The sequence below is a fragment of the Melospiza melodia genome, chromosome 1 (genome assembly GCF_035770615.1).
Source record: "Melospiza melodia melodia isolate bMelMel2 chromosome 1, bMelMel2.pri, whole genome shotgun sequence".
In the NCBI taxonomy this organism is placed as follows: Eukaryota; Metazoa; Chordata; class Aves; order Passeriformes; family Passerellidae; genus Melospiza; species Melospiza melodia.
Genome location: NC_086194.1, coordinates 126,084,953 through 126,108,585, shown reverse-complemented (window position 1 = coordinate 126,108,585; position 23,633 = coordinate 126,084,953). Strand labels below are relative to the sequence as shown.

General features: G+C 40.0%; 1 protein-coding gene across 7 annotated transcripts in view; it reads right to left on the bottom strand.

Annotated features, from left to right (window-relative positions):
- Window positions 1-23,633, bottom strand: part of GREB1L (GREB1 like retinoic acid receptor coactivator) — a 132,034-nt gene that overhangs the window by 81,253 nt on the left and 27,148 nt on the right. Inside the window, exon 1 of one of the 7 annotated variants that reach the window (XM_063167279.1) lies at window positions 5,963-6,056. The exons of the other annotated variants lie outside the window; for them this stretch is intronic. The gene's annotated coding sequence lies outside the window, so the exon portion shown is untranslated. Of the gene's footprint in view, window positions 1-5,962; window positions 6,057-23,633 lie in introns of those variants that run through there. 7 annotated transcript variants of the gene reach the window in all.

Sequence of the window (23,633 nt, the reverse complement as noted above, 5' to 3'; positions counted from 1 at the left end):
ATACCAATTGCACAACTATACTGACTTTCTTTGAACACAGTTTAATGCTGTGATATTCAGCTTGTATATTAAAAATATAAACACACATATATAATATATATATAAATCCTACAGCACCAACACTGTGGAAGAGCACAAAGCAAGGGCACTGAAACTTGTTTGTTTCTACTTCAACTTGTTTGTACTTCAACTTTTCTAAAGCTTTCTTCTACTCTTAAGACCCAACCCTATAAACCACATATAAGTGGCACAACTCCTACCAGTCTAAATTCTTCAGACTTGGGTAAACAGATAGACTTGCTCTCAAGGGAAACAACAATAAGAACAGAGTCAATATTAAATATTTTTTCATGGAAGGGGCCCATTTATTTCCAAAGTTTTATTCAGATTCTGCTTTTATCACTGATTTTTTTCTCTTCCATTCTAAAACAACACAAATGGATGAAAAATACGTTATGAAAATATAAAAACATTGCACATCCTGCCACAGGAGGCTGAGTCTTAATTAGACTAGAGTGAAGCTTCAAAAACATTGACATTGTGCTTGTTTCTGTGCAAGCCAAATACTGGCCCTAACAAAACTGCAGGACTAATCTGGGGAAAAAAAACCCCAACCAACCCTAATCAGTCTATTAATCCCCACTCAAATCCACAAGGATACTTAAGTAAGAGGTTGTGGATATAAGAAGGAATGGCATCTTACTCAGCATCTGACATGCTACTCAACTTAACTCCTCCGAGTCTGAAACTCCCCTTTGCTCCAGAAAAAAAGATGTTTTAATAATATATTCTCTTTTTGCATATGCTTTTCATATTAAAAAACCCTCTCCAGTATAATTTGGCTTTTTGTAAAAACTGTAATAGAATATTTCTTTGACTTTGTCCTTCACTGGTTCACATTTCTCAGACTGTGATGAGGCTGTTTGTAAACTTTCACCTTTCTCCTGGTGTGCTTGCAAAAATTGAGTATTCCAGCTGCCACCTCATTAGCAAAACACTTCAACTTCCCTACATGAGTCAACATTTGCTATTTTAATAAAGTTTTCATAAAGGTGGAAGTTTGTCTCTTTTTACCACATCCCCTATTACCAAGAAAAAGCTTTGTAAAATATGTATTGTAATAAAGAAGTTTTGAGTATTTGTGTAGCCATCTATTTTTTCCATACTTATTTACAGTTCCTGAGAAAACCCCAAATGGACACACTGACCAACAGGACTTGGTACTTCTATTTCAAGCACAGTGAATGTCACCACACCACAGCCAGGCAAACCCACTTTAGAAACTGAAGTCCAAGCAGACAGAAGAAAAATACCATAAAACAGAAAAAAAAAGAATTTGGAAAAACAAAACACCAGTAAGAAATACCCTGTGGATTCATTAGCAACCAGGGTGGCAGGCTTTCCTCTAATTCCCTTTAAAAGCCCATGACTACCTGCAGAGCCTGGGAGTGCAAATCACATTAGTGGAGCCACCAGATGACCAAAGAAAGCACTGGAGGCCTGGTGAAACCAGTAAACAAAGGGCAGCATTCCAGCTGAATGCCGCTGCTAGAGTCAGCATTGTAAGATGCTTGGATCTGATAACCCAAAAACCAGATTAGCTGCAGGCAACAAAAGAGTAAAATGAGAAACAAAGGGGTCATTTTGACACATGAAGAAATCATTTCCATTAAACCATCTTGAGTTTACTGTGTAGTTATAAAAACTGCTCCTACTTGAAGTGACATTTGAAGCAATGAAGCTGTGACAGTGCAGTGCCTTGGAAAAGCTCCTGAAATAACACATCCTTGAACACCATATAATTTAAAGAGGCAAACTGGCCTCTTTGTCTTTGAATCTTTATGACGTTTTAAAGGTCTAATAATGATTTTTAAATCTGTTGTACAGATTTCAGTTAGAAGACTTAACACATATGGCTAGGCTGGGGGAACAGATTCACTAGTTTGATCTGTATTTAAAAGTCTCCTGCAGAAAATGCACATATTACAATATTCTCACATAATTGCACAAGAAGGCTGCCTTCTCCCCCCAGTCCCCATCTCCTCACGTGTGTGCCTCACTTACTGTCAACACAGGAAAGAATCATATTATATTCCTTATCAGAAGTTTAAAACAGGATTTTTATCCTGAAAATAAAAAGCCCAGGCACACTATAACCACAAGGACCAAACTGCAAAACTCAAACACAAAAGTCTGTAAGAATATGCAGACATCAGGGAGAGAGAGAGAAGTCAAAACTTTCCAGGGTAAAATTGGAAAATTTGCTGCAATTTTGTCTTATACACTCAAAGCCAAAACAAGTCTTTTTCTTTCTTCACAAGACAGTAAATTGTCCTGCTATGAAATATTCACGAGCTAGAAGAAATTTTCTGAAGAACACTGTGGAACGCAGAGAACATTTCAGCTTGCTGGCTTTGCTCTCTGCATCTCTTGCAGCTAGCACAGAACACAGAAGGGCTGATACATGGTGAGGGAACAAGCCTTCCTGGAACACCACATTTCTTCCCTGGGTTTTGAACACATACAGCAACTAAACCCGCTAGCATCAGTAAGGATGGGATCTCACATATGCAGCATATCTATCCACAGCCAGCTGATTCCTCTCAGTGACAAATGCAGAGAAAACAGACCCAAAAAAACATCTTAGCAGAGTCTGGTGGGGACAGCATAAAAGGACAACCTGCAGCTGTGTCCAGATATAAATATATGGTATGCACTGACTTGGAAATCCTGCTCAGTGAAAGGCTTGTCAGAATAAGCTTTACAAACACCTTCTGCTACTTGGTGAATTTTTCAAAATACAGAGCCATGAAACACATCTGAAAGGGCAAGATGTAATGCCCTCATCTAATTATAGAACATGGCCATCTCTGGGGACATCTGTGCCATCATACCCATCAAAGCCCAAGAGACCAATGGTATGGAGTAGGTACTGTGCACATACGGTTCTTCCCTGTTTCCAAACCACTCTGCTCTGGAATGCTCCTATGGCATCCATGCTGCTTCTAGTAATTTTGCCACATACATGACCCAAGAGAAAAAGATGGATGGGGAGAAGACAGACAGAGTAAAAGCCCCTCTGCTCTTATTGTTCTTTTAAAGATATCTTCTTACCCAAAAGAGCACTCAGGCATAAACATGCCTTTATAAATCCACAGAAGGAAAACATGAAATGTGTGAAGAACAGAATCCAGAAGAAAGGAGATTTCAAAAATAAATATGACTTGTGGGCAAAATGTGCACACATATGTGCTGCAGAAATCTAGTTGGAGGGGAAACACAAGATGCTCTTGTACACCTGGCTCATCTTGAACCCTTATACTGAGGACATTCAGCCTGTCACCATTCAAAGAAACTTGTGTTTGTATTTATAGCAATCAGCCAGTCTGAATGCAAAGATGGATGCAGCTAGTAATCACATAAAATCATCCACTTTAATGCAGTTGGCCTTCGTGCTGCAAAGAGAAAACAACATGTTTGGTAGTCATGAAGAGTTAGATTATGACTAGTGATTTTACACTGCATCTTTCTAATAAAATATCAGAGCACTCTAAGCAAAGAAGCAGATCAGTTCAGAATATTAAAAGAAAAAAACATCTTTAAATATTTAATACAAGCAGACCCATATTGGAATTACAAATGGCTTTCCCAAGCAAGGCTATTTATTTCAGGTTGTGTTGCCTAAATGCTCCCATCACTAAGATATTCTGGTAAAACAGAAACTCCATAACATAAACTGCTGTTTATGTGGTGTTGCTTGTGCAGAAACACTGAGTATGGCCAGACCTTCCTGAAAATGCTAATGTTAAAACCTTTCCTCTCTTTGAGGAATTCTAGTTATTTCTATATAGGGGCAAGCACCTGACTCACAAGTACTCCCCTAGCTGGGAATGCCATGGACCCAGTTCTGGGCAGTTGACTGAACACCTGGGAGGTAGAAGAAACTGGTTTCTTGTTCCTAAGGTCATTCAGCAGAGCTGGCACAAGGTCTCTAGAAAGACCCCCACATACACAGAAAAATTGATGGGTTCCTTATAGACCTGATAGGAAAACCACAAAGAGACCAGGGCATCTTCACTACTCATACTGATCTACATCCTCTATGACTGCAGTTTGAGTCTGCATCTTTTCTCACATCAAAACTGCTTTGGTTGAGAAGCTTTTTATATGAAGACTTGCACAATGCCCAGAGAGTTTCCTTGAGCACAGTTTTGGACCACAAATATTGGACATTGGAACAGTTATCCCAGTAGACCAGGAACCATTCATAGAGAAATTATGTCTAATCCAGACACTGCTTGAAGTGCCATGCTAGAAGTCCAGGAATATTTACAGAAGTGGCTATGGAAGCATTCTACCTCAAAGTGGGAAGAGAAATCAAGCTGCTTTTTTAAACAATTAACACAGAAATCTAGCATAGACAAAGAGACATGTGAAAGCTGCAGGACTGGGAAAGCATACTGCTCTGCATTCACAAGGAAAAGACAATTGTTAGTGCTTTTATTCAGTCCTTCCATATCTCCAGTGCTCTCATGAAGAGAAACGAAAAAAAAAATGGCCTTTCAGAAATAAGAATTTAGTAAGAAAAATAAATAGAAAGAGAATACCTTGTCCTCTCTCACACACACTGAAGTAGAGAGATCTCATGAAGACTAGGAATAAAAAAAAGATCATTCTACTTTTGAAGTACAGGAGGGGGCGACAGATAAAAACAGTGCTAAGGAACTCTCTGCTTGTGATTATAAACCTGCGAGTCTGATAAAGGTGGGCTAAGGAGGATAATGATAACCATAACCAATTTACACTGAGCTTTTCTGAATGGAGCTGACTTTCCTATGAACAGGTACAGGGCTCTGTTTTTGTCAGGGCTATTTTAGAAACTAACTCAAAATGAAAAGCAAATACAAGAAGATCCTGAAAAAGACATTCATATTCCCACCAGCTGATTATAACAGTAATCACAAGTGTGTAACAAAACATATATCAAGATAATCTAATCCTCTCTACAGCTCTGATTTTCTCTGAAATGGAAGTCCCCCATCTGTCCCTCTCTTCTTTCAAGGGCAAAGTCTCAATTTCTGCTAAATGTATTGGTTTTCAAGGCCATACCCACACACCAATCTATAAAGAAAACAAAATGCTTTGATGGAATGAAAAATAATCTTTCCACAGGATTCAAAAGGAAGACTATTTTTTGCTCCTCACTTAAATCTATTGTTATTGTACAGGCATTTTCAGAAGGCAGGCAGCGTAAAAGCTATACAGGTAAAAAAAAAACAAAAACAAAACCAACAAAACTGACTTCAATGCCTGTCACCCTTGAAATTCCTAATATGACAATAAGCAATACTTTCCCACCATATCCTATATGCTTCTGGTGCCTTCCAGAAAGCCTTTTTATCTGATGCTGGGAACAGACTCCTGCTGCAGATCTGAACGCTGGGGACTGAAAGTACTGCACAAATGACAGAGAGTTGGGGAAAATGAGTGGTTGGCTATAGAAAGAAACAGGAAATCAATTCTCAGAAATGCTATCTTTGCTTCAGTGCTTCTGTTTGGCCTCCTCCTCCCACACTTGCTCTCTGTCCTTTGCCAGCTTCCTATTTTACCAGCTCTTTACCTTCATACCCAGCAGTGAAGGAGGGAAAATTTACCATTATCATCTTTCCTCTGCTGGTGCATTATGTGTCTGTCTTAAAAGCAGTGTCTGCTTTACCCTGGCCTAGGTTTGGCTGTCATCTAAAAACACAGCAATTCTTTCTTTCAGCCTTTCCTGCTTCCCCAAGTATCAATTCTCATCCCATCTAATGACAGGGTTTGAAAGAAGCACATTTTTCTCATGGAAACTATGAGAACGCAGCAGAAGGATGAAAATTATTGTATGAAGAATAAACAGACATATTTTTTTAAAAAGCAGGGGCCAGCTGGATAACAATTCCAGATAAGATTTAAATAAACATACGTGGGAGGTAGCAGGAAAGGCAGTCGGTTCCTCATGCTCAGACGCACACAGGTAATGACCTCTGTCTCTTGCTCTCCTAAAGCTAACAATGCTGGTTATTGCACTCATCCAGTGAGCTCTGGAAAGGATCCAGTGCACTACTGATTACATTTCATCCACAGTTAGTTTAACCTTTGAAACATGACAGTCAGTGGCAGTGAGCAGGCCAGCACATAAGGTCAGCTCAACCTTGTTGGTCCCAGCATTCTCCCAGTGTTTGCACAGAAAACAACCTGGTGATCAGGGATTCCTACCCTGCAAATAACAAAAGGGCCAACAGGGATTGTGCCAGAATGCTGATTTTATTGCAAGGTGTCATTCATGGCCATTAATCTGTCAAGATAGAAAAATACAGGTTCTCCTCTTTGAAAAAATCAAAATAGTATTAGACAGAAAGAGTCTCATTTAGGAAGGCAGAGATGTGACTGATCTGCTGTCAGGTACCAAGCAAGTGTTGCACATTACTCCTCCAAGAATAGAAAGGCAAAAATACCAAAGAGAAAATAAGTACGTTCTGAAATAATGGTGAGACAGGTAGGTCAGCAAGTGTAACAGGAACGCTTTGTGCTCAAAGGAAAGCTAAAACACCAATTCCTGTTCAATTGTCCATTTTTCTCAAGTTACTTCCTTTCCAGAACAGCCTCTTCTGAAGCTCACTTTTATCTGCTGTGCACACAATTTTAAAATGCAAAAACAGCATCTTCAATTACCTTGAATTTCTACGGAAAAGTATAGGACTTAGCAAGATCAGATACCTTATCTCTTTCTAAATATTATTTCTACATCTTAACAAAGCCTTTAGTCTCGGGAAAACATGCACAGGGAGAACAACAAAGATATTCTAGGCTTCAAAAAGCTTCTAGTTAGTTATTTAGAACTTATCACATTTTCCTTAGGGATAGATTAAAAGCATTTTTAAGGTATTAAAGTGGGGAAAAAAAGTCAATTTTACTCAGAAACAACTGCCCTCTAATATAATAGCAGCGATGAGGATTTTTTTTAGACCTGCTTAACTATCCCTTGGAGCATGTGCACTTGGATTTTTCTTTGGATTATTTGTGTGTTTGTGTGGACAGCTCAGGGAGCACAGGCCTTTCAAGAGCCAGTAAGAGGTGAAGAAAAGGTCATTTCAGCAGAATTCATTTTCTCTTAAATTCTCAGAGAAATGCTGCTAAAAAGAGGCAACAACAAACCCATCCCCACCTCTTCCTCCTGCTATTAGCATTTCCTAAGGTCCTCTCTGCTATAATACAGCAATATCTTTGGTTATAGCCTATCACCTTCTCAACCTCCTCTAACACAAATGCTGGCAACAGACCTGTTAGGAGCAGGAGCTGGACTAGACCTCCAGACAGCCCTTCCACAGCACCTCAGCACTGCCCTGAGCAATCCACTCACCCACGAGCTGCATCTGTTGCTGCTCCAGAGGCAACACATCCCCTCTGCTTCCATTCACATCACTGCAAATCCCCAGCAGCAGGCACAAACTGGAAACCTTGCCCCTGGACTTTCCTGGAGGCAAATCCAGGGTCCTACAAAGTAGGCAGAAAGCCATGTGGGCTTGCATAAAGAAACAGCTGTGCACCAAAGTTTACTGTGTGGAGCAGTGTTAATTCTTGTATTTAGAGTTGGAAAGGGGATGATGCTTTAAAAGCTCACCAAAAAAAAAAACAAAGCCTTTGGAAAATCCTGAGTCTTGCTCTCTGAGCTCACTCCCTCCCCACTCTTCACACCTCCCCACCCCCACAAGTCTCTAAAATAGCCTGCACCTTTTTGTAGGTAAAGCACAATACAGTTTCCAATAGTTTGTGTTCCTTGGAGCTGGCAGTACATGTACAGGGAAATATGCTGCCCTGACCTACAGACTGGCTGCTTCCCCAGGCATCCACACGAGCCAACAGGCCACACAAAGGAATACAGTTACCCCCAGTACACAGAGAAGTGGGTGCTGGAATACACTGGGTAACAGGAAAATCCAATTCCAGAGAGCAGGACCACAGAGCAGAGATGCTTCAGCAGCTCTCCTGAAAGCAGCAAGGTCAGGTCAGGACCAGGGTGAAAGAAAAGCCCTTCCCAGAGCAGGGCTGGTGCAGCAACTGGCCACCTCTGGCTTGGAGAAGGCTCTTCCACCCTGGCTCAGGAGCTGTCTGGGTGGGCTCCATGCAGCCACAATTCCATTCCTGCAGCCAAAATGTCTCAGCATATGCAAAAGCTCAAATGAGATGGTGCCAGGGAGTGGGCACCCAACAAGGCTCACCAGTGCTGGGCTGGCTCTGGATGAAAGTCAGCTGGCCCTGGATCAAGGTCACCTGCCCTATGAGGCACTGGGGCGGACATCTCAATAACAAAGGGGAACAAGTAGCAGATAACAGAGAGAAAAAACCCTCAAGGTTTGGAGATTTTTTTTGAGGGCCTTGAAAGAAAAGATAAAAACCTTGGTCTAACATTATAAAGACCAAAAAAAAAAAAAAAAAAAAAAAGAAAAGAAAAAAAGAAAAAGCTGGCAGAGGAGGAGGAGTGCAAAAAGAAAGGGAACACAATCAAGGTGAAACTCAGAAAACAACAGCCACACAGACCAGGCATAAGGAGACTTCTGCCCAGTGCAATGAACATAGTCCTGATGTGGTGAAGCTGGAAGTTTGAACCATGATATTTCCCTCTCCAAATGAAAAGTAATACAGCTAGGTCAGAGACCTTACACAGGACACAGCCATGGTATAGGTGGCTTGTGCATAGTGGCAGAGAAAAGACACATAACAGAGGACAAGGAGCTAAACATCCTGGAGGAGATGCCCGGGAGAGAGACCAAGATATCAGATCCAGCCCAGGGACACCAGTGATTCACTTTATGGCCTGAAAGCACTTCCCACCAAAGTTCACACAGGAAGATAATGTCCCCCTCAAATGAACTTATGCAGATGGCAGTTCATTTGTCAGAGGTTAAAAAGAGCCACTTCCATATTAAAAGGAGAACACTTGATATCCCATGAAATCTCATACCAAGTCTATATTTCTCAAAAGATGCAAATGAAAAACCCATGGATTGCACACACTGATGCTCCTGCAACATTACTTGTGAATTAAAAACAAACACTCCAAAACGGACAACTGCTAAAATGATGTGAACCTGGATGCTTCAAGCAAAAACACTTGTGAGGCAATTACCATTTTTTCTCTTGATTTAGATTAAATCCCCACTTTACTGATGCTAACCTTCAGTAAGACTTTAAAAAAAGACTGCTTTAGAAAGTATTCCTTGCCCAGTCTATTAGCCAGTTTCCTGTGCCTTTCTCACATGAACTTGTAATCATTGATAAGGTTTACACACATCAAAATAAAGTTTCAAGATGAAAATCACCATTACCTCAACACAAAAGCATTGTATCATGTCAGCTGTCTGATACAACACACCAAGCACAATGGCAGAAAGATGTAAAACAAAACATTTCATTTCACTACCGCTGAAATCAGCTACTGAAACGTGTTCATTGATTTTACTTCATTAAAAAATAACTGATTGTAAAAGAAGTGTGCTTGGCAGGATCAAAGCCTATCCTACAGGAAACACACACACAAAGCATTTGGAAATGAGGGTTAATTTGGCATGCAATTTAACAGCATTAGCTTTTATCAGCAGCATTTCAAGGTCAGGCACAGTCATGTTTAAAATGTTTGGTTTTGTTACAGTTTCAACTACAGTGTACTAGAGTTCAAAATATCTTCAATCACAACTAATAAAGTAATGTGGCTCTTTAACTCTCCATTTTATTAACTCAAGACTTGACTCTTTCAAGAAAAAACCCAAAACTGTATCAAATTAGCAGATTACAAAAAATGCTCTTCTTCATCTGAGCATGGGATTAAGTTAGACAGATTAGGCCAGATGGAAGGAGTCCTTCTACTGACATAGGTTGTTCAAAATTTAAAGAGCTTTCGAAGATATTCTTTTAATATATCAAGTGACTTAGTTAAAATGACCTCATATTTCAAGTAGTGAATTTCTTAAAGTCTACCATTTAGATTTATTCTAAGAAAAACCCCATTTTTTCTTTTTTACCAAAATCTAATCTGCTCAGAATTAAAGCTATTACTTATATTTATTCCTAAAAAGATTAATTCAAAATGTAAGATCAATAATTTTTTATTATACTTTAATTTATTCAAAAACATACAAAAGGATAATGGATAAAAGAAAAAACAAAGCAGATTTGCTCAGCTCCAATATGAAATACTGCAAACACTTACTGGAGATTTTCCCTTTCGTTGATTTATAAACTTCAAAAACTAGTGAGTGGTTGCATGTTTTCATGTTCACTGTTATGCTGTGGAAAAGTTTTCTGCATCTTTTTGCTGAAAGTTTCTTCTATATAAAGAGTCCCAAGTACCAATAATGCTGACAGACTTTAACAGCAGTTGGCACCAAATGTTTCGTGAGATCAAGTCCATACAGTACTGAGAACAAACACTTTGATTAATCAATTACTGGCAGGACTTCACAGTACTGTGGATGTGTGCCTAAGAGCTTTACAAACGCTTACAGGACAGTGATGTTAGGGGGCTGAAATCTCTTAAGCCTCTTTCTTTACAATTCTCTGCCATGGTTCAGAAGAATGCCACCCCATTACACCAAAACCAGCACGGAAAACAGCCACTCTCTCCTCTTGCAGGAGCATAATTAATCTTGTGACACCTTGACAAAGCAGCTTGTTGATAGTCAAAGAAAGGATTTTTCTGATTTCCTCCCAGGACAGGAGATGGTCTTTATCCATCATCCCTTCTTCCTGATCTCTTCTTCCAGAGTCCCCCCATCAGCAGAACTGTCTATCAGAGCGGACAGCAGGAGGGAGAGGTCTGACTGATTGATAGGGCCCCGTGCTCAACAGTGCTATTTAAGTGCAGGAACCTATTGTTAGAATCTTACTTTACAGCAGTTAAACAAATATAATGGCAACCAATTCAACCATTGTGCCACTAGAGTCAGCTCAAGCTAATAAGTAAAGTTAGCTAATTACACTGATCTGATTTAAAACCCAGACAAATTGTAGAGACAGTCAGCATTACTGCATACTGAAAGAGCAGAAATTGTAATGAAAAAAAGTTTTGCACAGATTATGCTTTCTGAATTGAATTACAGTTCCTTCTCACTCTCCCTTGTGAGAAGGATCACACACTTTCCTTCTCTCCCTGGGCCTGCTCGGTACTCCTAATTAATCAAATCATTTTTCTCACAAAGCAGTTGAAATTTCCTCCTCTTCCCTTACTTACCCCAAATTCTAACATATCTTACTGTTAAGATTGTAAGAAATTCCAGTTTTCGAGGGGAAAACATTATACAGTGGCTCCTTAAAGGGGGATACCATACACTACAAAATACACCAAAGCCCACACTAGTAACATATCTTTGAGGATACTGATTTGGTGTAACCTAAATACAGGTGTCCTGATGTAAAGAAGATTCTGCCTGCTCAGAAACAGATACTCAGTATATAAATCACTGTTTGCATGTAGAAATACGTATTTTTCTTACATACATATTATGTATATATTTATATAAATTTTGTAGTTTCTCTCCACTCATCTCCCTCACCTTCCCAAAAAGATAAGCAAAATATTTGGGCATAATTATATGTTCACTTAATTATTTTCTATACTTACATAAAGGGTGGACATTGTGTTAATCATACCTTTACAAAACTCCTAATTCTTTGATAATTGCTGGTCACAGAGGAAACCAGTCCAGGTCACAGAGGACCAGGGCATGGCACTCTGTGAACTGTTGCCAGCCAGGGCAAGTCCAACTCAGTTTAAATGTATATTAGTTTCAAATATAAATCAGACCACAATCTGTGTCTCACCAATGGAACAACCAAGGCAGAGCCATATAAGAGCCAGTGTTTTCTTACTGAAGTTGCCAAGAAAAAGACCTTCATCTGGGTCAGAGGAACTTGGTAACTGCTGGGTTTAACTACACCTTTCTGACCTTGACTGATTCATTCAGGACTTACCGTTCCACAAAATTAGCTGCCTGTGCTATCTGGCCCAGACCAGCTCTCCAAGCAATCTTCTTTCATTCATTTATACCAGAACAACTACCACTATTTATCTCTATGAGTAAAATTAGCCATTCAAAAAGTGAACATGGTGTTCGTGCCATAAACTACATGCAATTTCAAGGGATACCAACCAGGCTGGAGCAGTTAAATATTATTTATGTCGGAGCAAGTGTAAAAAAACTACACATTCTTTCTCTCAAGAATACTGTAAGGAGGAAGATCTCCCTGTTTCTCCACTGGCATTTTATGCTTGCAGATGTTGAGGCAACAATAGGAACAGCCACCTGCAGTCTCCTACTTTTCCTTATGTAGTTTCCCCAGCAGGGTTTAGAAATCAACAGACCGTTAGGTCCTTGTGCCAACAGGATAGATAAAGGAGAGATGGGGAACACTGGCATGGGTGAAGAGACCATCCAAATCCCAAGACCTGGAGTTAAATGCAGGGAGGATGCCAGCTGGGAAGCAAAAGGGACATAGGTTGAAGAAGCAAGGTGGTCTCTGCTGCACGTTGCTAAAGAAGAAAGGAGAGTTTCTACACTGGAAGGGGCTAGGCTGGAATTGATGAGACACAGAGCAGCAAAGCTAGGCAACCTGAGTCCAGAGGAACACAAGGGCCATGAAACACAAGGCTATGGAAAACAAAAGAATATTGGAACTTCAGGGTGCAAAATTTGAGGTTATTCTCTAATCCAAATATCAAATGCTACTAATGGAGATTGTCATATAAGGAATGCAAAAATACAAATAAGACCATCTCCTTTCTTCCCCATATCCCTAGGATGAACTACCAAAAAAGCTGTATTCCTCCATATGCAAGTCATCTTTTTTGCCTCAGAAATAATAATGCATATTTTCTGGATTGCAGTCCCACCTATTTTCTTAAACTGGGAATGCTGAGTCAGACTAGAGGGGGGAAAAACATAGATCAATAAATGATAAGTGCAAGCTTTAAAAATGCCCAGGGCCAGGCAAATATGAATTCCCTGGAGTAGAGGAAATCACAGAGTTTTCTGTCCATAAAAGCTATCTACTCCTCAGCTGAACATTTCGTCTCTCTGTTGTCAAGTCAGTGGCAAAAATTTATGAAGTGTCTACTGCCACTTTATAGAGTATTACTGCATCACAGGAACTGGACAAGGGCATTAAAAATCACTAGAGAACTGCAAAGGGTTATTTTCAATGAGACTCCAACTATGCAAGAATCACTAGCATTGTACATCCAACTGGTCTGTATTCCCTTTCCTATTTGCAAAAACCAAAAGCAAGGTGAATGGCTGTCAGTCAGAGGTGAAGTTTAACAGCAAATACAACAATTTCAGTATCTGACTGATGAATTTTGCATTCCATGCCTGAAAACAAAGGAGCAGCTCTCCCCCAGTGGTGGAATGGGAGAGCACTGCAGCAGCTCCTGTGAAGATAAGACATGCCTTTGAGTCTGTTTCTTTTGTTAACAAAGCAGGAGCTGACCTACAGCCCTGACTAGGCTGTATCTTCCCAGCACACGCAGAGCAAAGATATCTGGAGGAAGGAGGCAGCTCAAGAAGCAGAAAGAGCCCACCCACAGCTGCAGGCAGCTTTGAGGGCATCATGTTCTGAGCAGTAGACTGGATCGCTCACATGGAGCTCCTTGCTGTCCTGGGGTCAGTGTCTATCCCAGTCCAATCTTTCTCTAAAGTCACGTTTGGGTACCTTTGCACTGCACTGAAAAAGCATATGAAGAAATACCATGTCTGCAGGTTTCCTGTGTGATGATAGAATGGATCAGGACATTCACAAACTGGAAATTCCTTATAGTAAATTGCCACTTTAAAAGAAGGCAGTGCATTTGTTACTGGTGCTATTCCCTGTATATATTAAGCAGAAGATTGTCAGCACATGCACATTCATTTAAAGCAAATTCATGGAGCAGAGCTGTGGATGCTTTTGTGTTGGAAGTAATAGTCACAACATTGAGTACAAAACATTTTCCTCCCTATGCTAAATACCTCTTGGGCACTTAGGTACCAGCTAGCAGAGTTTGAATGTGAGGTTCTCTTCACCAGAAACACAGAATTCCTTTGGAAAGATGAGGCCAAAGGGCACTTGGGCAATGAATTCATTCTAGTGAAGAAAAAGCTATGGATAAAGACTGCTTGCTGCTTTACTAACAACTTCCACTAGTACTTTCTGGCTTGCTTAAGATTCTAAGTTATAATTTACGGCACCATGACAAGGTTTAACCAGATCAAATGCTTCTTCCCATCCTGATGTCTGAATTGCAGATAGAGGGAGGTGCAGTCCTATTAACACCAGGAGCTGTAGGTGTAATATCAGTCTCTGAAGGAGCACCGAAGGAAAAGCTGACTCCAGCAGTGAAGCTCCATCCTGAAGCTGAATGACTCCTCAGAGTATTGAAAAAGAATATTCTGACTGACATTTTCTCCCTGCTGACCCTCTGAGGGGGGTTTCACCAGTCAGCTGTTTGTAGGATATGATCATTTCCCTTCACACAGCAAAGAACATGACTTTCCATCCCTATATTGATGGGCAAGAACCTGCTATCAGCTTTATCCAAGCAGAGAATTTTACTGAGCTTGTGATTAAGTTCTGATGCATAAAAATAAAAGTCAGGTCCCTGAGCGCTAAACATGCAAATACTTGTTAGTCTACATTTTTGGAAACAAAACGTATTTCTGTACTAGAGGCAACTGACAGTGATGAAGTTTCATGACAAGTTAACTTTTTCTTTGCCAACTGGTTTATATGGCAGGAGTTTTGACTTTCCACAAATTAAAAGTAGGGAAACTACAAGTTACTAAACAGCAAACACATACCACTTGTTTCAGAGGGAGCAGAAAACAACACAGAAAGAAAAACAAGGCATAGAATAAACAGATAAAAGCCCAGTACATAAAATAGGCTTAGCTGGGTATTTATTTAACAGCACTAAGTAGCGAGGAACAAACTGGAATTTTGAAAGTTCCTCTGACTTTTTGCTTACAGCCACAGCTGTACTTTCCAGCAATGCAGAACCTGGCACCTGAAGAAGGAAGCCCAGTGGAGTGCTCACACTGTCTGTGGTACACAGCTAGCAGAGATTAAATACAATCTGCCCTTCCGAAACTCAAAGCAATAAGCAACTCTCATTTACAACAGAATCCTCTGTTCAAACATTCAGTTTCAATGAAAAAAACTTAATGTTTTTTAGACTACAGTAAAATAAGACTTTCAACCGTGACCAGTATAATTGTTTTTAGAGATAACACAACTTTGCTAAGTCACCTATTTAATTTCTTTTTCCACAAAAGACCTCAAAAAACAACCCTCCACTAGAATTGCCAAAGAAAACATGATTCCTCTCAATTATGAGTCTCTCTCACCTGTGCTCTAAAAGACAAACAGCAATATAAATGGTTTTCAAAGTACTCTACAAACTACTGATTTATAATTGAAGATGATTATTTTAAATTATTTGACTGAAGAAAAACCAAGTTATATCCAAAGCTTTCATAGGACTACTCTTAGCCATACATGGTGTTAATAATTCAGGTCAATATTTTTCAGTGAGGTCTGCGTTTCCATGAAGCTCTACCAAGAGTTACAGCAAAGGCAATGAAAGAATTGGGTAGTACTGCCAAAACACTTCACGAACCTGCATAATCTCTTTTGCAATCAGCTCTTAAATTTACATATTAACAGTGTGAGGCAGATAATAAGGTAAAAATACAAGTTAAATAAGTTTGAACACTCTTAAAGCAATTTTAACTTCACTAAAATTCTGTCAACATTTTAATCCAATTGCCCTTGTTTTGAAATTCCAACTGACAGATCTTCCAGCAACACTCACCAGCACTATCCAAACCCAGCATTGTTCCAGCCTTACAAACAACCCCATTCCATCTCTGTGACTATCAAGATTCAGATGCTCATTAGCTGCAGCAAAATGTCAGATCTCCAGATGTGAGATTTCCAATGCAGGCCATGCCACCACCAAATGCAAAAGGCAAGACTGGAAATATAGATGTTTATCGTTTTCAGAGACAAGAAAATGGTTTAGAAGAACAAAGACTAGGAACAGCTCATTCCAAAATATGATTCAACTCAGATTTGGGCCAGTCATTTAGAGACTTGCCGTCAACAGCTCTTTGATGTACAATAAGAACATAAATTCTAAAAGCAGGATTTAGAAAAAAGAGGTTCTATGTATTTTTAGATTGTTACTTCAACCTAATTTTGAGTCACTTAAATTCAACATGCGCAATTTAGAGAGGTATCTGAATGATTTGTGCTTGTTCAGTGCATGTTGTTCTCATCATTTAGAACATTTCTTATCTTCAAAAAGTACATTTTGTCCTCTGCCCCTCAAGCATGTACACCAAACCCTAAGTTACAAAGAAAAGCAGATACATTGAATAATTCTTGTTTTTAACTGAAATGAAGTACAGTAAACAATATATTTTTCCTTCCCTTTCTCTTAACACATACCCAAGATAAAGAATATCGTTATTCCTTGCCTTTTAACAAGTCAGACACCAATTCTGTGTTTTGAAGATACTATTTCAATTATCTTTTATGTTCCAATATTACACAGATTTAAAGCTGCACCTATTCTTCACACCATCACCCATTCCTCAATGTCCAACCAATTAACATCAGTTTCCAACAGAAACACAGATTAATCACTGACTGTGGTGGTTCCACTTGAACACTGTGGAGAATTGAGGAAACCCTTTATAGGACAACTTTTAGCCCAGAACATGAACATATAATCTAGTGTTCTGCAAGGCTGGTAACTAGTTTTTTATGTGAGACATCTCACAAGTATGAAAGCTCTTCTTTTGAAAGTAACTGCAGTGTGGCATGAGGAAGCAGCTGAAGTTAAGAACAGAACACTTGATAATGCTGATTTTGGAAAGGACAGCTGAAAAGGAAGGTTTTACAGAAAAGTGCTTTTTCATGTAGAAAGAAATTGTGCATTATACTAAGCCCATTTTAGAGCAAATATGATCAGAGAGGTATGACAGTCTTCACTTGTTTTCTTTTGACATCCAGTATGTTTACACTAGAGACATCTGAAGACCAATTCTTTAAATCTTGGCAATGGAAGCAGACAATACAGAGTGGTTTTTGTCAGTCATCCATAGGCAGCCTGGTAGCTTTTATAGATATTTCCTCAACACAGCTTTCAGAAAAAGAGAAAACAATGGAAACTGCACACTTGTCATCTGCAGATTTTATTCTTCACTTCCATTGTTTGCATTATGACTTGAAACTAAAAATTTGTAAATCACATTACAATAAGAAAGAAAAGAGCAAAATTTTAATCTCAAGAAGCAGATAAATAACGTGAGAGAATAGTATAAAGATGTTCTCTTACATAGTAAAAGTTAAAATTATTATAAGTTCTCTGGAATAGGTGCATTTTACATCAATAGTTTCACATAGCTCTTTAATGAAAAATCAGTTTATATCCATTTAATAATAAACCTAATTGCAGTAGTAGCTATCGAAGAGACTTGTGAAACTCCACGCTTTTTTCTAACCAACACAGTCTCATTTTTGCTAGCATATTATCTAATTATCTAATATTGGACTCTGGAAATGAAGAATGCAAACACGTTTTAACCTTACCATTTAAAAATATTAAAATTTTAGTTACTGAATAGCTATGACCATTTGCAGTATTCAAAGACTGTCAAGTCAATGACATTTAAGCCAGTCTTACAAACTGCAAAACTGCAATATGCTTCTCAATTGAAGCAAGTTATCCTACTTGGAACAGGGATGTATCAATTTTCTACTCTTGGCAATTTAAAAACAAACATATTTTGTAGGATTGTATCTGCCCATGACCCACCTTGCTTACATGTGGTTTTGCCCAGTGATTCATACAGCAACACACAGAAATAGATTGTATAACACTGCAGGCACTAAGAGATGGTTTTTATTTTGATTCAGTCCAGTCCAACCAGCCAGAAATGGAACAGATTCAGAGGGTCTCTTCTAATACTTCATGCAGCAAAATAAACAAACATCACACCAATACAAGTATTTCAGTCACCTTCTAAATATTACATGGAATTTATTTGCATATAGATTTTCCTGTGAATTAAGTGAAAATATCCGAAAAAGCTTGACAGCAAAGAGACTACTGACATATAAATATCGTATGTGCTTGTTTCAAGAACATGGCAACAAATAGGCAGAATGTGAGCAAAACCTCTACACAGAGTAAGCCTCTCACTCTCCCTACCAAAGAACAGGCAAGAAAGCTAATACAGCATAACAAAAAGTGGGAGACCTAATTAAAGACCTAATCTTAAGAGCAATGTAAAGAACTGACTTCACATCTTTTGCTTCTCTACTACAGCAAATGCTATATTGCCATGAATTCACACCGTAGTGAAAAGACAACATTTTCAAAATCAACTTCATGTTTAAATGCTGTTCTTCCTGCTCTGTCTTTTCTGGTGATAAATACTTGGAAATCAATGAGGAAACATCATTTGAAGTGAGCCATTCATCATGTACCGAAAAGGGTAAGTACCCCATAAATTGCAGTGATCCGTTTCCTATTAGAATCACACAACAGAAGGCAACAGCGTTTCCATTAGCAATTTTTATGACCTCTGTAGGTAGAGGATAAGGCTAGGAAATTGCTTATTTTTGTCAGCTATAAAGCAGTTGTTGGGTGGGGAAGGAAGAAAATTTTCAAGAGAATCAGAGTTATTAGTGAATCAAAGGGGAGGGGGCAGGGGGAGATACAGCAAATGCTGGCTGCACCAACTGCACGTCTTCATACTTAGGAAATTTGTGGATTGGCAGTTCTCCTAAGTAATACTAAATATTTTGGTAAAAATTACTGTCATTAGAACCTTATTAAACTGTGTGTAGGCACAAAAAATTTGCTATAGTTGCCTGCAACTGCTGCCTAATAAACAACACTTCTCTAAACCTAGAAAATGGATTCATTATTTTAAATGTTCCTCTAAAGCCAGTGTTACAAAAAGGACAAAATAAAAATTCAGGCTTTAAAACAGAAAACCAAATTTTATTAAACTAAGCACTATATATTACTCTGTCACTGTTTCCCTTCTCCATCCCATCCTGTGCAACACTCTACACTCTCTGCACCAAAACCAGGCAGGATGACCCCACTAGGCAGAAAAAAGAAATAAAAACTGCAGGTTTTGATGTGCCCCTTTACAACTGACAGTATGACTGCCCTCCCAAAATACCTACCCTTAAAGAAGAATGAAGCTTTACAAATGAATAGGCTTTTCCCAGAGTTCAGGGAGTGGAGTTGGGAGGAGAAAAGAAAGGAAGAAATAAATTAATTGAAAGAATATTTGAAAATAAAGCTAACTGTATTTAACACAGAAATGCTTTTTAGATTCAGTTTGATATACCAGCAAAAAATTACATTTTTAAGGCAACCTCACCCTAAACCCACAAAATCTCAAAGTCCATACACCAAAATATCATCTAGTCTTGTGAAACAAGTTGTAGGAAAGCACCTTGTGTGTGCCTCAAAAGTTAAAAAACCCAGGCAAACAAACAGCCAATGATAATTATTAAATTTAAGGGATAGAAAACCAAATTAAATCAAATAAAATTGTTATACCACTCCTGTGTCCCAAGATTTAGCATGAAAACCACTGGGAAACTCCTCTGACCTGCATTATACACTAAGACAGTCTGAAGGAACATCAAGTCACTTCTGTCTCTACTTCCTCTCCTTCCACATGCAGAGCACTGAATTAACATTGAATAGGTCAACAGAATTCCCACATCTCAAAAACTGTAAATTTGCATTTATTTATTCAAGGTTTTAAGCTTAATTCTACCTGAGCTTCCACCTTACAGAGGGCAGTGCAAGCCACTTGATTTGTTTGAGCCAAAATCCCATGGAAATTCAGATTCAAAACCCACATTTGCTCCATTCTGGCTACACTGGAGCCAGGTAGCTAGGTATGAGTTTTCCCCTCAGGAATGACTGGTATTACCTCACAAGCCACCCACAGATGAGCCCATCCCACACTAATTGTTCAGCTACTTTTTGTTGCCAGCAGCCAAGAATAAATGAGTGTTTATTACAGTCATGAAAATGAGGGGCTAGTTAGCCTTCGTAAGTGAGATTGGTTTCACCTACATGAAACCTCACTAATTACTTTTTCTTCTTTCATCATTTCAGACCAGCTTGCACACACACCTCCTTCTTTTCCTCAATGAAAAGTCAGTAATTCTAATTTTCTGAAACAGCCAAGCGTATAATTGTAATAATTTGTGGCTTTAGCTGTTTCCCAAAGAACAGATTTTACTCTCCTAACTGTGTTCTCAGGACCTTCTTCATAAACCTTTGTAAAATCAGAGCTCAGAATGTGATTTCAGCATAAAAGTATTTACCGTCTGTCTGTGCCAGTGTACCTGCCATACCCAGGACAAAACAAGGAAACCACCACACATTACAAACACATTTGTGGAACAGGCTCCATACAGAGTGAGGCCTAGGCATCTGCAGTAAGTTAGGAAAAAACACAAAAACACTTTACAAGGGTGCTTTGATTGAACTTTTCTTATGAAAGGAGTCCCCCACTGTGCTGCCCCACCTGACGGCTGCCCCAAATTCAGCCCTACCATCAGAGTGGTAGGTAGATCTTCAAAGAAGGTTTTCTGTGGGCTTGCCAATTTTCCTAAAACTATGTATTATGCTGCAATTTCTACATCTAATCCTTGATCCGCCTTTCTGATACTCTGGGACTCATTCCCAACCATCCCGCTTCACCAGCCTCCTTTTTCAGCATTCCTGTGTTCTGGTGCATTGTTTGAGTCCAGCCTCGGCCTCAGCCCAGCGTCTGGGCTTTGATGCTTACTCTGGCACGCCGGCCCTTCCCACGTTCCACATCACAGCCAGGCATCCACACCCCTGCCTTGCCCCCAAGATTAATGTGTTTGGACTTCTTTGGTCTCTGACCTTGGGTTTTCCTGACCCTGACTGTGACCTCCTTTCTATCCCAGCCGCAGCCTGACCCAACAACTAAGCCAAACCCACCAACGTCCTGGCTCCAGCAGTGTGTGATCAGACTGCTGTGAGTATCTGTGGCGATAATTAACCCCCAAACAGGGGAGGAGGTGGGCAACCATTAGTTGATGGTCTGTTTTAATGGAGGCAAGCAGAAGTCAAGCCAGTATTCCCACAGATCAGCAAGAGAGAGAACAGTGGTGCTCACTGTGGCTCCCGTGTCTGCTTGTCCCGCTGGGAGCAGCAAAGCTCTTTGGAGTTCCTCTCCTTGAGTCAGGTGCTTCATGTGGAACACCAGTAACGAGGCAAGACCCTGTCACTGAAAAGATTTATGATATTTACTGACAGTATGTATTTGGGTTGTGTGGAAAGGTCGTGGTGGTGGAAGAGTACAAGGATGCCTTCCATGAGAAGCTGCTAGAAAGTTCCTGTGTCCAACAGAGCCAATGCCAGTGGAGTCCAAGACAGACATGCTGCAGAAGAACACCAAGCCCATCAGTGACCATGGTAGTGCCTCTGGCATAACAGAGCTAAGAAGGGGGAAAAGTTTATTTGCTACTGCAACTGCAGCTGGAAAGAAGGGTGAGAATATGTGAAAAAGGTCTGCAGACAACAAGGTCACAGAAGAAGGGGAGGGAGGAGGTACCCCAGGCTCAGTAGCTGAACCCCCTGTGAACCTCACATTCCCCGTGAGGCAGGATGTTCTCTGCAGCCAGGGGAGGTCCATGTGGAGCAGAGACCCATCTGGAGCCCACGGAGGGGCCAAAACACTGCTCAAAGGAGTCTGTGACCCCTTGGAAAACCCACACTGGAGCGGGCTTATGGCAGGACCGTGGGCCAATGGAGGGAGAAGCCCAGGCTGGAGCAGATTTTCTGGAGGACTTGTGACCCCCTAAAGGACACACACAGGAGAAGTCTGTTCCTGAAGGACTGCACCCTGTGAAAAGGGGACCCTCTGAAGAAGAAGGGAAGAGTGTGAGAAGTCCTCCCTGAGGAGGAAGGAATGGCAGAGACAATATGTGATGAACTGATAGTGCTGCTGCAGGGGAGCAGGAAGAGAAGTATCACAGAATATTACTTCTGAGTGGGAGGGTACCCATAATGTTGAGCCCAGAAACAGGGGTGGAGTTGGGGAAAGGTGTTTAAAGAATTGGGTTTACTTCTTGTTACGCTATCCTGAGTTCATTAGTAATAAATTGAAACTAACTTCCCCAATTGGAGTCTATTTTGATGGCAATGGGTGAGTGATCTCTTCTTGTCCTTATCTCCACCCACAAGCCTTTTGCTGTATGTTCTCTCCCCCATCCAGCTCAAGAAGGGAGTGATAGAGTGATTTTGGTGGGTATCTAGTGTCCAGCCAGGGTCAGCCCAAAACACCGCAGAAAAGTGACAAAAAAAAAAAAAAAGATCCTTTTTTAGGCATTACAATGGATAAATTTCTGTGGAAACATATTATTCTGATATAACCCTACTGTTTCCACTCCCAGCTGTTTTGTCAAACTGCAGACCAGTCCCTTTCCTTAATCTGAATCCTGTTTACTAGGCCACTCTGTGCCAGTTCTTGTCACTCCACAGGGGTTTCATCCCACTCTTGAAGTTTTATCCCAATTCATCAACTCTCTCCCATCATCCCAAGACTCATTACAAAGGATATTGCCTATTTGTATATAAATCTGTCAGAAACACTTGGTTTCAGTACCCTTTTTCCCCCCTCATCTCAGCAGTTCTCAGGTTCCTTGTCAACACATTCTCAGTCTTATTGCCCAGCTTTGCCTTCAACACCCTTCACTTCCCTTTCTGATTCTCAAACACTTCCTCCTCATCCAGCCAATCTTGATTTCTTTTAACATGTGCTTTCCCCTTTAGTTTCCAAGCCCTCAGAATCTGTTATGGCCAGTCCAATCTCCTTCTCAATTTGTTCTACATCCTTCACTCCAAGACTCCCTATCTTTCTCAGCCTCCTTGTTTACTCCCCCCATGATGATTTCCATTTCCTCACCATCTTCCACCATACATCACCCAAATCCAACCAGTAAAGTCATACAGTCACACACACACCAGCCACCCTTAAAAACCTCCTCAGCTTCAGTGTGTTATCTTCAGAAGGGTTGTAAGGATCAGAGGGTACAACTAAAGGCTGTACAGCTGCAGGCTGTAACAGAACCATAGGGGAGGTGGAATTTTAGCAGTGCAGCATGAGCAAGTTTCTGAGCATGAATAAACTCAAAGTTTTGGGTCTTAAATAGCTTTGGCTAGTTTCTGAAGAGACAGCAAAGATGTAAACTCAAGATTAAATCTACTCCTGCCAAGTACAAAGTAATTAGACAGCAAGGATTAAAGAAAAAAAAAAAAAAAAAAAAAATAGAAACCCAAAACCAATCAAGAACAATGTTTTCACAGTATTTTCCCTTCTGCAAGAAAAGCAATTGCTCCAGCTGTGTGCCCGATGCCAAAAACTGCAAACAGCTGAAGTAAGGGCACAGAGTAGCCTTCAACAGCTGTTCAACAAGCCAAAGTTTCAGCCATATGACTGAAGTCTGGTAAAGCACTAGGATACTAAATTGTGTCACAGAAACCA